Raw genomic sequence first — 14024 nt, forward strand, 5'->3', positions numbered from 1 at the left:
AGCCACAGATCCACAGAAATTGGAGAGTATGGAAGAAATATACTGGAAATGTCTTAAAAATAAGTACAATAGAAACAGAAAATATGGCACTGAAGTTTTATAGCCAAATTCTTAGGAAGATGAATGAGCAATATTTATTAAGATAACCCAAATAGAGAACCCCCAAAAAGCATTCCAAGTTCTTAAGCTATAGAAAAAGAAATGTAATTGGATTGCACTAGTAAGTCTCTTTTATTTGAATTAAATTTTTGAGCAGATGTGTCTCTACAGAACTGAAGCTGTCGTATCCAACCTTCCTTCAACTCAATCTTCTAATAAGAATCGAAAGTATTTGTTTCCATCTGTGTGTTGCAACAATGACATCCAGTGGCCACCTTGCTGAAGTGCATTTTTCAGGGGAAAAAAATATACAAATTCATTTACAAAAATAATGAGGATTTCTGGCCTTTTTATTTCCAAAAATTAGCTCTAGTAATACGAAAATCACTGACTAAAAAAAAAAGATCTGTGGTTTTAAGACAATTCAAACTGCATTGTATTTGTTTATGATAAGTACATGCATGAAACTACAAGCTTCAGCTCATAAACTCAACTGGAAGTGAAGATATATCTGGTATGCAGTTACCGAATTCACTGTTTAAGTTGGAACATTTAGAATTTGCAATAACTGACTTTTATACTACTGTTGAGACAGAGGAAAATGTTTAATCATTTCTTTTTATGTTTCTTTCCTTATTCAACCTAGAGTTTCTATTATTAGTCTATGTGATTCTGTGCTACACAGTAACATTCGGTTTTTTCTTTAAGATAAAGAAACAAAAATATGTATGGAGTGATATAGTGACAAAGAATTAATGCAGTTTGTTAGGGGTTAGCCAGATATAATTTCGCACAGGGTTGGTGCTCAGAAAGAATCTATTCTGTTGTTCCTCGCATTTTGCAGTTGTAAGTTTGTAGGTACACAAGTTCATTTCAGGAAGAAATTTCACCATGTCTCTCATACTGTGGAAAGCTAAAGTTCAAGACTGCAGGAAGCAGGCTTATACTTTGGCCCAACTACAAATGTGTGTGTGTGTAATGTTGTAAATGACTGTATCATTGTCCTATCTCATTTCTAAAGCATTAGTATAAAAGTGGTGCTAAATCAGTTAAGTGTGGTCCCAGTCAAGGTCTGCACTTCAGTCATATGCACATGTAACATAATCATCACTAGTGGCATCTTTCCAACCTTAATTAAATCAAGATTTTATACAGGATCTGATACTGTGCTATTTGGTTAGGGGGAAGAGATGCGTAAAGGTAAAGACAATTGTTAAATATTCATATAATGGTGACTTGCACTGATGTTCAAAGCCCAACATCAGTTATTTCCATGTTCTCTTCTAGGATCATACTTCTTTATTTAAAAATTAGCTTAAGTCCCCAAGCCACATTGGTTAGGAAAGGCAGTGTCCCTAGTATTGCTTCCCTCATCCATACTTCCAAATGATCCTTGTAGTACTTAAATTTATCATGTTCACCTCTTGCTATAAAATCCTGCCTCTGCTGAGTTCTCCCTAGTTCTCTGCATCTGCAGCTATTCTTCACTCTCATTCTAATTAGACTAGAAAATAAGCTGCTTAGAAGCAATGGTCCTTTCTGTCTTGCTCCCCACTGAATTCCCACCGTCTAGAACAGCATCTGGCAAGTAGTAGTCACCAAATCATCTCCTTTACTCATTCAAAGCAATTCAGCCCATCCTTTTTTCTATTCTCTGCTATGAAACCCATCTTTTCACACCCAAGTGCTCCTCAGAGTGATTTATTGACTCTTCCTATAAGGAATCCTTTCACCAGAATTTTCTCCCCACGTATATGATGTGTTTAAAATGCACAGAGAAAGTTCTTTATCTAACTTTATCCAAGTTCTTTATCTATCCTTTAAACTCATCGCTATATGCCATTCCCTAGTAAGGGACCATGACATTATATTGGGCTTCAAATTTCGGGGAGTTCTGGATCACAGAGTGTTTCAACAATGGCAATGGAGGGATACTGGTATGGGATACCAATGACAGATGATATATGACTGACAGGGAGCTGTACAGAACATATGTCCAGGGTGCATGGTAATGTTTGGATATACTCATAGTGGCAACAATTAAAAACCACAGTAGGGGGGGTACTGGGTTCCTGGCCAGTGGTGCTCTGTCGTGGTCCCTAGGGGAGCAGCGACAGTCTCCCAGGTACAGTGGTGGGGACCGGGAGGGAGTGAGGGTTCAACAGTGAGCCCCTGATACTAATGACTATGCTTGTGAGCTGATAAACCCAAAATAATAACAAGGCCTAGAGCAACTTTGTGCCTGGGAATTTCCTTCTGTCAGCCTTCATGTTACTCAAATGTGGCCAGTCTCGAAGCCAAACTCAGCATGTAAATGCAATGCCTTCCCCCCAGCGTGGGACATGACACCCGGGGATGAGCCTCCCTGGCAACGAGGGACCACTATCAACTACCAACTGATGATGCAACTGGAAAATGACCTTATACGGAAGGTTCAATGCGGATCAGCAGAATATCCATGTCTACATAAAATACCATGACTTTAAAATGCTGTTTGACCTAAAGTAAGGGGGAAATGGAAAGGAGAAATGAGTTTATATGGCTACGAGTTTCTAAAAAAGAGTCTGGAGGCTGGCAGAAGGTTTGCCCTCATGCACAACTGAGCAGAGTCAGAGAGACAGATAAAGCAGATACAACCCCCAGATATTGGTTCCTTTGAGGGCTAAAGAGACCCATGGGAGTTATGGTCATGGCCGATGGGGTTAACTACCAGGGCAGATGGCCCCTCTTTGGAAATGGTGTTTATGTGTGATGAATCTGGACTCAGATGGGATCTCCCTTCATAAGACTTTCATGCTAATGTGCTGGAGGTGCAGTTAATGTTGGGGTTTAAGATATATTTAGGGGATTTGAATCTCTGGACTGACAATGTGATAGCCAGATCCTGAGCCTCAACAGACTCCAGCACCTACAATCTGATTTATTGGACTTACCACACTCAGCTAAGATGGAGGTGAAGAAGGACAACCACCACACCATGGAGCCTAGAGTGATTACAACTGAAAATGGGAGGATTGCATCCAGCATCCAGGTGGAATCTGAGCCTCCTCTTGACATAAAGGTGCAATGGACACAACCAATCCAGTGTCCACATAGAAGAGGTGGCATTGGATTGGGAAAAGTGGACATAATGGACAAAGGGTATGGGGAAAGGCAGGAAGAGATGAGAGGTGGAGGCGTCTTCAGGACATGGAGCTGCCCTGGATGGTGCTTCAGAGGTAATCACCGGACATTGTAAATCCTCACAGGGCCTACATGATGGAATAGAGGAGAGTATGGGCCATGATGTGAACCAATGTATATGAGGTGCAGAGGTGCCCAAAGATGTACTTACCAAATCCAATGGATGTGTCATGATGATGGGAACGAGTGTTGTTGGGGGGGGGGGAGAGGGGGGGTGGGGGGGTGGGGTTGAATGGGACCTCACATATATATTTTTAATGTAATATTATTACAAAGTCAATAAAAAATAAAAAAATTAAAAAAAAAAAAATGCACAGAGATATAGTGGAGTGACCAGTCAGATATTAAATTTTACTTCTTCAAAGGAAGAAGCCGTCAGCCATACTCTGAATAGTAAGAAAAAGAAAATCATCCTGGAACAGCTCTAAAAGCTGCATTTTAGGAAAAAGGCCCCTCTAGCTCCGGATGGTAATCAAAGCTCTTGGCACAGGTCAAAGCAGGAGGCATGAGACCCAGGGCCTCCTGAGAGAGAAGCAGTGGGACTGGCTTTCCGAGGTATAAATGTTGACTGATCTTTTTGTTTACATCAATGAGTAAATGTTAGTATACTCTTCAGGATAAATGTTGGTCGATTTTTCTCTTTACATTAATGACTAAGATAAATGAAACAACATATATACAATTTAATGTTATTAGAACAAAAATTAAACATAGGACTTTACAACACAGTCAACTCTAAGTGGACTATCATTAATAGTACAATTATAATAATATACTTTCATAAATTATAACAAATGTACCACATTGACACAAGGTATTAATAATAGGCGGTTTATATGTGAACTCTGTATTTTCTGCATGATTTTTCTGTAAACCACAACTTCTTTAATAAAAAAGACTTCAAAAATGAACCAACAGAAATTTATATTGGAGCTTTACTCACTTATCAGTAATGAGAGAAGCATCTTGGCTGAATAATATTTTTCCAAGCACTAAAAGAATGTTTTCTCAATTTTTGTGCTATTCACAATGTAAAGGGTACAGACAAAACACAATTTTGGGGGTTAGTCTGCATTAATAATATTTTCTCCATCACTTTCTTAAGACTAGAACAGGGGTCAACAAACTACATTCTGCAGGTGAAATCTAGCCTCACACCTATATATTTTTTTATTTTAAATTAGTTTTATTGACATATTCATAAAGTATACAATCCATCCAAAGTGTACAATCAATGGCATTTGGTATAATCACAGAGTTGTTGACACCTATTTTTGTAATAGTGTTATTGGAACACAGCCATGCTCATTTGTTTAAGCATTGTCCATGGATGCTTTTGTGCTATGATGGCAGAGCCAAGTAGTTTTCACAGAGACCCCATGATCTGCAAAGCCTAAAATGTTTTCTATCTGGCCCTTTACAAAAAAAAAAAAAGCCTGCCAATGCATTCTGTACTCTAAATGTCTGGTACCTCTCTGCCTGACCCCAGGCGTCAGCAGGCCCCTCTGGCTGATTCATGCTCCTGCAGCCCATCACTATTACCAACCCCTCCATTTTACTTCTCACCTCCTTTTTCCATATAACATACGTTTTCATCTGTTTTACTTAAAGGTAGAAAGATTTTATGATCGAGAATTTTATAGTAAGTTCTGATTGTCTATTAAATTCAATCCTCCTGTTTCTAAAAGAGGAACTTATTAAAGAAAAAAATTCAAATAAGGGAATAATATCTGAAGAAAATGAATATGTTTTCTGTTCCTGTCTTCCCAGCCTCTATCACAGACTCTCTGAGGAAGAAAATGGAGTGGGCAGGGAGCCAAAGTCACTCAGACCTCTTAGGACCCATTTCTGAAAAGGACTCTCTTGTCTGAAAAAGATAAGAAACTAGGTCTGGCTTTAAACACTATTTTAAATTAAATATGGTTTGTTTATCCACATACCTTCTTTTCTGAGACCTTCTCCTACCTCCAGGTATATTTCTCTGATATCTGAATGAAGGTTTTAATAGGGATAGTAAGATGTTATGGTATCTTAAAGTACTATTTTTTAAAAAACAAAAGCATTACATCTTCCATAAATGTGGGTTCCTCAAATTTCCCTAACTAAATGGCTCCATTTAGAGAACTAAGTTATGTGTGTATTTTTTCTTATTCATAACTGCTTGTGTTTCTTTTTTAAGAATAAAAAGGTGTTTGTTATAGAAAACTTTGAAAATACAGATAAAAAAAGAAAATTGAAATGTTAACCACATAGAGATAATCACCATGAAAATGTGAGTATAACCACAGTCTTTTTCCAGACATAAATACAATTTGTATGTGTGTATATAAACACACACACAGAAATATAGGTCATAATGTATTTATTATTTCATAACTACTATTTTCACTTAACCATATATAATGAAGATCTTTCTAGGTCATTAAATATTCTTCTATAGTATTTTTATTTTCTATTTAGTGTATGCTTGCCTAGCTAGACCATGATGAACTTAAAAATAATTTTAATATCTGTTATTTCAAGTTTTAAACTCTTATTATCCATACTGCAGTAAACACCCAAAACATTATTTTCTTATGGTAAATATATCTGAGTCAAGTATTAGCTATATCTTTTGATACAAATTGGCTTTGATATAAATTTTTAAATTGACCTCCCAAAATATGATATTCTGATAACAGTAATGATCTCTGGAGTAGAATTATGCATGGGTAAAATTTTTTGTCATTATTTTCCATGTTTCCTACAATGAATGAATTGAGATGCTTTAGGAGCATCTCTCCATAGATAATAACCATAATAATAATGGTAATGATAGATAGATATATAAGATAGTAGATAGGTAGGTATATTAAATTATATATTTACAGGTCTATAACACTTTGTTATTTAACTATAAAACCAAAATTTTAACTGTAAAGTATTCTCTTTCATGGAATTCAGCCATTATTAATAAATAGTCTATGTTGTACATATGCTTAAAAATATTAGAATAATAGAGCAGAATCTGCTATCTTTGATAAGTATGTTAGTGTCTTTTCCTAAGACATAAATGAGACAATTTTCCTTTCTATGAATAAATACAATTTTTATGAATATGCACTCAAGTGTTTCATGTCTTATTTCATTACCAGTGGTAACAACCTATTGCCATCTTCCTAATGACAATTTTCATTATGGAGCTAAGAAAAGACATTACATTTAAAAGCTAGTATCTCAGGTATAACTCCTTGGTGAATATTTCCATCAATTTCTTTCATTTTCCTGTTCAACATTAGTCAAGTCTTTCCCCATAAATATGCTATGTTTATCTAGAGATAATGTTTACAATTAATCAACCGCCTACATGGTTGTTTCGCTTTCAGGAATCATTTAGGTATACATTAGGGAATGCTAATATTATAGCTGTAAACATATTTCTTAATGAATTTACAGTAACATTCCATTAACTTAAAGTCCTTTGATACAAAAGAAGTACAGCAATAAAATATTCCTACATTTCACTAAGTTTTCCTGTGAAAGTAATCACATCCAGAAAGAGGTTCTCTGGGCACAGGTTGAAGAGGAAGGTACGAGTGATGAAGTTGTCTTGAGTTGGCCAGGAGTATTTGGCTACAATTTTCCAAGCTACACAGAAGGGTACTAATTTAATAGTTTTCAGTCAATATACAGACCTTTTTCTTCTACAGAAAATTCAAAGCAGCATGATCTCTTTCCTAACTTAGTGGTAATTTCTGGCCTTAGCCTTTTGACCTGACTCACCTTTCCTAATTTGACAGGTCAATGTGGTATGGATGTCACACAGTGAGCATCGTAAAGATTCTTCAAGGAGATCCTAGGAAGGAGAACTGAAATTCCCAAGAATGGGGTTGTGAAGGACCAGTGTGCTCCATGCATTAGTTATTCAGCATTATTTACTGAATCGTTACTAAGCTCCAGGCACTAGGCTAAGTACTGAGTAATGCTCTCCTTCATTTCTTATCAACTGTAACTCCTAGCTTAACTTCATTCTCTCCAACATTGCCATTATCTTTTAAATATCATTTGAATGATCCTTTGAGTAATTTCCTTAATTTGATTTTCCCCAAAGCAGAGCCCCAGACAAGCACTTGGTGCAGCTAGTTTTGAGAAATGATTCCCAGAAGTCACAGTGAAGGGCTGGAAGAGTGAGTTAGAGAAGGTTTATGTTACCAGGTTACTTCCCATAATAAGCAATAGGCACTCTGTCTCTCTGGAAACTCCCTCCAGAACCATGTCCAACTGAACCACCCTTTCAAAGGAAGGGAAGTTCAGGCATTCATCCATCAACTGCTGTTTCAAACTGGTTTAGAACTGTCACCAAATACAAACTCCTCCATGCATCCAGGCTGCTTTGCAGGGACTGAAGAGATCTCAAGGCTTCAGAAAAAGTCCTGAGGCAGAAAAGCAAGGACAGAGTAGGTGTTCTAGGTAGGAAGTATCATCAAGCACAGGAAACTTCACCACAGCTGCAGTTTCAATCAGAGGTAGACCAAGCGGAAGTGACCCAGATCATGGACACTACAACCTCCTGTCTTCCAATGATCTTGTTCTCTACCTTCACAGAACTCACTCTCATAGGCAAACCCTACCTTTATCATAATCCCTTCCCAAATTGCAATGTTAAGTCATTTCTTCACCAACCACTGCCTCCCATGTTTCTGACTTTCTCTAGTCCCTGACTTAAACGAAGCTTACACCCCATTGGACCCTCTAGACCACCCACCCTACCACCTTTCCTCAGTTCTTCACTCCCCTCATGTCCTCACATCCTTCCTTTTTCAACTTAAATTCCACAGTCAGTCATTATAAGCATTCCTTTGTTCTTATTTTCAACTCCCTTCCCTCTCTCTCATCTTGTTATTCTCTTGGCAAAACCCTAATACTGAGTAAGTTCATCTCTCCATCTACTCGATGCTTGCATCCTTGTAACTGAATAATTCTGGAAAAAAGCACACTGCCATTCTGACTAGTCTCTCTAAGTGGATGGTCAGTCTGCTCAAGTCAGCCCTTACTGCTGCCCCAGGTCATACCCTATTTTCTAGTTTATTCACAGTCTCACTCTAGATAACTATTCATATCTTCTACTCTCTCCTCAAACCTCCAACAACTTCTCCTCCAGCCTCACGTTCAGCTGATGATCTTGCTTGTTCTATCTCTGAGAAAACAGAACCAAGCAGAAGAGAACCCCTGCAGGCTTCCACAGCATGTGCCACCTCATTTTATATGTGCCCACCTACTGTAACTTCTGGTGAAACGGATGAACTGTCCACACTCCTATCGAAAGCCAATGCTTCAACTTGTCTACAGGATTCCATCAAATTTTTCTTACTCAAGGATAATGACCCAGAAAAATCCCCTCTTTCTCTTATATCATAACTGTTTCCGTCTCTGCTGAATCTTTCCATAAGCATAAATACATGCTAATATTACTACCAACTTAAAAATAAAACCTCTCCTTATCTCATTACCCCTCCATTATACTCCTTCCCTTCCCAACAAAACTCCAAATTTGGAGATGTCTATAGCCAATGTTTCTAACTTATGTGCACCCATTTTCTATTTTTTAAAGTAATCAATTTTATTGATACATATTATTAAAGCATAATTCCATCCAAAGTATACAATCAATGATATTTGTTATAATTACTCTGTTGTGCATTCATCACTTCAACCATTTTTAGAGGATTTTCTCTTTTGAACCATTTCCATGCAGCCCTAGCCAAAATGTTCTTGACAAGGGCAAATATGAATTCCAAGCTGCAAAATCCAAAACTAAATATTCATCCCTCATATTTTTGACCCAGCATTTGACATATATTTTCATCATTCCTTCTTGAACTACTTCTATCACCTAACTTCCAGGATATCATATTTACTTGGAGTCCCAGGCTTAAATCTTTAGACTTCTTTTCTGTATGTATTCTAAACTCATTATGTTTCTTGGAGATATCATCCAATGTCATAGTTTTAATTACCATTTATATGCTCATGAATCACAAGTTTATCTAATTCAGACCTCTCCCATGAAATTTTTTTTAATTAGCTGTGTTGAGGTATAGTTTACATTCAATAACATTTACCAATTCAAAGTACACAAATTGATGAATTCTGCCAAATGAATACAATTACCTAACCACCAACACAATCAAGATATAAAACATTTCCATCGCCAAAAAAAAAAAAAAAAATTTACTCTTGTGGGTGGAGAATTAGGCTTTGGAAAGCACTTCTTCAAGCTAAAGTTGCTTTCGCTCATCTTCCTGTTTTTCAACTTCATTGGAAGTGCATTCTCAACAACAACCAGAAGGTGGCATACATAATGCCTAACATAAAAACACATAACCCAACATATTCACATGAATTAAAGAGTTATATTATCAAGCATATGTACCTGTAGTTCACAGTGGAGAAGGGACAAAGGCAAATTAAAGTTTGGGGGAAATGAACAGAGAAAAGGTCAGTACACAGTACAACTACTATCACTGTTCCCCATCAACAATACTATATAAGAAATACATGTGCTGAGAAATCTGTTTGATTATGAAAGATTAGCATATAAGAGCATTAGCTTGCAGATTATTCTGGGATTCTTTTGCTGCTTGTTTGCTTGCTTGCTTTTTAAATATCTGCAGACTACTGAGCTTTCTCTTTGAGAGTGGCAGTGATAGTCTCTCTAAAGTCTGTAGACATTTTATTTCAACAATTCATATAATTTTCATTATGCTCCTCATATCTGAGAAACCTGAGTCCATAGCTGTGAAGAAGTGATTCCTCAACCATCAGAAAACCACCTCCTCCTAAGTGGGAGGAGAGGAAAGAGCCAAAGACAAACAAGGACAGCAGCTGGGGAAGACTAAAGCAGCGGGATGTTCCCAAATTGTTTTGTTCTTCCAGATACTCCTGTAACCGGATGGGTTCTGTGTGCTCTAAAGAGCAAGCCACATCTAGTGAGCAGATGAGTCGGTCATTTGTTACTCATTATATTGTAATTCCCACTGTTATCCTGAATCATTGGTAAACTCCCGTTAGGGAATACAGCATTGTCCCAGGTGCACTGTGGGGAATTTAGGCAAGGGTTGTAGGTCTGGGTGCTCAAGAGGGATTTGCAGCCATGTTCCCTGGGGTCCACATGGGGGTGGTAATTAGTCAGAGTAGCCAGATCCCCAAGGGGCAGAGATCAGAAGACAAGGGTGCAAGGTCCAGTTGCCTCTTTCCACACAGGTTCTCACTCCCCTGCAGACGGAGGGTCAAAGTGCTAGTTAATAAAGAAGCTTGTATGTGTCCTTATAAGGGCTTCCCTATTCTTCATTGTTCTGGTTCTATATAAAATTCCTTAAAGGTTGATACAATGTCTATGCATTTTTGTTTCCCTCCATGTTTCATTAGGATCTTACTTGTGAATGCTTCTTCCCTTAAAAAGAATAGAGCATTTTCCTAACCATTCAAAACCGTAACCTGAAAAAAAAACAAAACACCATAACCTTTCAGTCAAGTTACATGAAAACAAAGCCTAAATTACCTGAATAGGCTCAGAGTTACTTAAAGTGTTGCATTCCCAAATATCCCTTAATATTAAAAGCCATTATTATAAGAAGGTACAGGAATGATCAGGTAAAATGATTCACATAGGTATCCAGAGAATTTTGTACTCTTACCAGATTCCTTAAGTCTGTGGCATTATCTAGATCACAGGAGGCCTTATGTAGAAAAGGAACTGGTGGAAGTCTACATATTCTTTTCTGAACTTGATTGTTAAGATGAAACTGGTTATACACGTCTAGTTTCTCCAACTAGCCAGACATTCAAGTAAAGATTAAACAAATATACTACTTGCCTATGAAAATTTATACAGGGCTATGAAAATGGGTATCATTCACTGCTAAAAGTATAGAAATTTTCTTGTCCCCGCCCCCACTAAAACAGTCCCAAACCTTTCACAGGTGCTATCATCCCTGGCCTTTAAGTCGCAGTCTTAGATGGTAGTTTACACAACAAGACATTGATACTTTGAAGCTCTGTGCTCTGCTTCTGCGTGCTGATGTACTGAATCCATGGCATTTGGTTATGAAACTCTGGACCGTATTGGCAACCCTCAACCAGAAAAGTCCAGGGTCTCAAATCCCCTGAAATAGCGCTTCTCAATCTTTACTGTGTATGTAAATCACCTGGGAATCTTTATTCAATTGGTCTGGGCAGGGCTGGAGCACCTGCAGCTCTAACAATCTCCTAGGTGATGCCAACAGTTGCTGGTCCCTGTAGCACAGTCTCAGGAGCACAGAAACAGAAGATCTCAAGAGTCTCAGGAAATCCACAAAAAAAAATGTGGTCTGAGTAGAAGTGTTCTCACTGGTATTCACATGAGTACCCATTGCACAAAACACTGGGCACATTTAATCAAAACAGAAGTAATTAAATATTCTGTCTTTGTACAGGTATAGACATAGATAGTTCCCACCCAATATCAAAATTAAAAAATAAAGATGATATTTATTTTATTATTTTAGAAATCTTTAAAATAATCTTTTATGGAAGCAGGAAAAAGCAATACTAAAGAGAAACATAAAGGGAAAGAATGAATGTCATATAAGAAATGAAATAAGATGGAATGAGAAATGAAAGACAAAAATCTAACTTTCAAAAACTGTCAGATAAATAAATAAATCTCTTAAAAAAAACTGTCAGAGAGCACAGTGGGATGGGGGTGGAAGTAGAAAACAAGAAACAAAATGAAGGCAGAATCAGCAAAAGAGTCTTTGGGAGTCGAAGCAAGTCTTTAGTCAGGGAAGAAAAAGTAGGCTTAGTCCGCATTCCAAGGGCCACCACGTAAGCAAACTGGTCATGCTGGGGAGTTTCATTTGGCCTCATTGTCTTCCTGCTTCAGCTTCTGTTCAGTTTCCAGAAGCCAAAGAATGTACATTTAGTCCTTAGTGCATAATTGCAACTGTACCACACTAGCTAAATCATAATCCAGCTTCCTTTGTAGAGTTTGTAAAGAACCTCTCTTCTATTCTTCATTAGTCCCCACTAAAGAAAACGTTTCTTGGGTGTCTCTCCAATTCCTTGCAGCATTTACTTAAATTTTACAGATAAGATTGAGTTTTTATCTCAACACAAGGCCCTTAATTAGCATTGGAAAGAAAAAGACAAAAGATTTGAATGAGTCCTATTTTAATCATGTGTTATGAAGAAAATCAGTACAACCTTTATGATTTTAAAAACAGTTTATGTCAAAAGCTGGAATATTTTGAAAACTAATTAGAGAGTAATTTTTATTTGTTTTATGCAAAATAACCTTTCACCTAAACAATTCAAGTGCAAGAGGTAAGCTAACATGATATTTCCAATATATAACTCTTTCTTATCAAAAGAGAAAAATCTCTCAGACTTTACACAGAAAGGAAAAGAGTTGAAGTGGCAAGATTTTTCACCATTTTTCTATCTCGGAGAAAAAGAGAAGAGATGACAGAAAATGGGGTACAGCAGACATGACACGATTCCTTCCCGGAAGCACTTCTACTGGAAGAAGGACCAGAATTAATGGGATTGAGCCACAGGAATGTAAGGATGGCCTTCCAGGAAAGGGATCTCAAGGCCCATGCAGACAGGAGAGAGCACTGAAGAATTCTCAGCAGCTCAGCTGAGGCACATGTCCGGAAGCACGGACAGGACAGAACTTGAGCTTTAAAAAGACATTAGTGTTTCTTAATCTTTCCATCTTTGATACCTTGCATAGGGTCTAGAGAAGAGTGAGGATTTAATCCTATTTGATGAATAAGGCAAAGACTCAAGACTTTTCAGGGACTCAAAAACAGTAGATGAACAAGAGAAGTGGTTGTTCTCCTGTGGTTTTACATTCTTGTCTTTGGGATGGGGGTGGGGGCACAGCCAATAAAGACAATAAGGAAATATATGCTGTGGCTCTGAAAAGTCTGAGGAAGGGTCCAAGCACAGATCTTCAGTTCCTTGTCCTAATTCAATTATCAGAAAATTCCTGCAGAACAGGACATCAGGGAAGAAAACTGCCAGGAATATTAGTATAGTTCCTTTAAGGAAACATGGGGCAGGGGAATGGAGTTTCCATCTAATAAAAATTAACCTATGTGTGTAAAATTCAACAGATGTGGTTAATATGAAAAGTGAAAGCCTTCCCCAATTCTCCCTAAATAGCCTTCCTTCCACCCCCACAAGATAACCATTGTTAACATTTTATTTATCAATAGCTTTTAGATGTTTATACTTCTCTTATTCATTCCTGTTAACTCCAGCACACAGAACAATGTCTAGCACATACTAGGTACTCAATAAATCAATACCTTTTGAATAGTTAATAATTTCTCTCCACTCTTTACAATATCTGGCTGTGCATACTAGGTACTCAATAAATCAATACCTTTTGAATAGTTAATAATTTCTCTCCACTCTTTACAATATCTGGCTGTGCCAGTGACTGAACCAGTTCATCCAATCAATTCAGAGCTGAAGTCAACTGCAGCTGCCCTCGTGGGCCATGTTCTCCAATCCAGTGCAGATCAGCACTACAGCTAGCATTTGGCAAATCTTTATTTGCCAACTACTGAGATTCTCTCTCACTTGGCTCCAAGTTCAATAGGGGAAGAAAGATATTTATTGGGTACCCTCAAACTCCCACATTTTTATTATTAAAACTTTCAATTTTGAATGCGCATGTACACTCACTTTATTAAAGAGCTGCATTGTCTTTT

The sequence above is a fragment of the Dasypus novemcinctus genome, chromosome 14 (genome assembly GCF_030445035.2).
Source record: "Dasypus novemcinctus isolate mDasNov1 chromosome 14, mDasNov1.1.hap2, whole genome shotgun sequence".
NCBI lineage: Eukaryota > Metazoa > Chordata > Mammalia > Cingulata > Dasypodidae > Dasypus > Dasypus novemcinctus.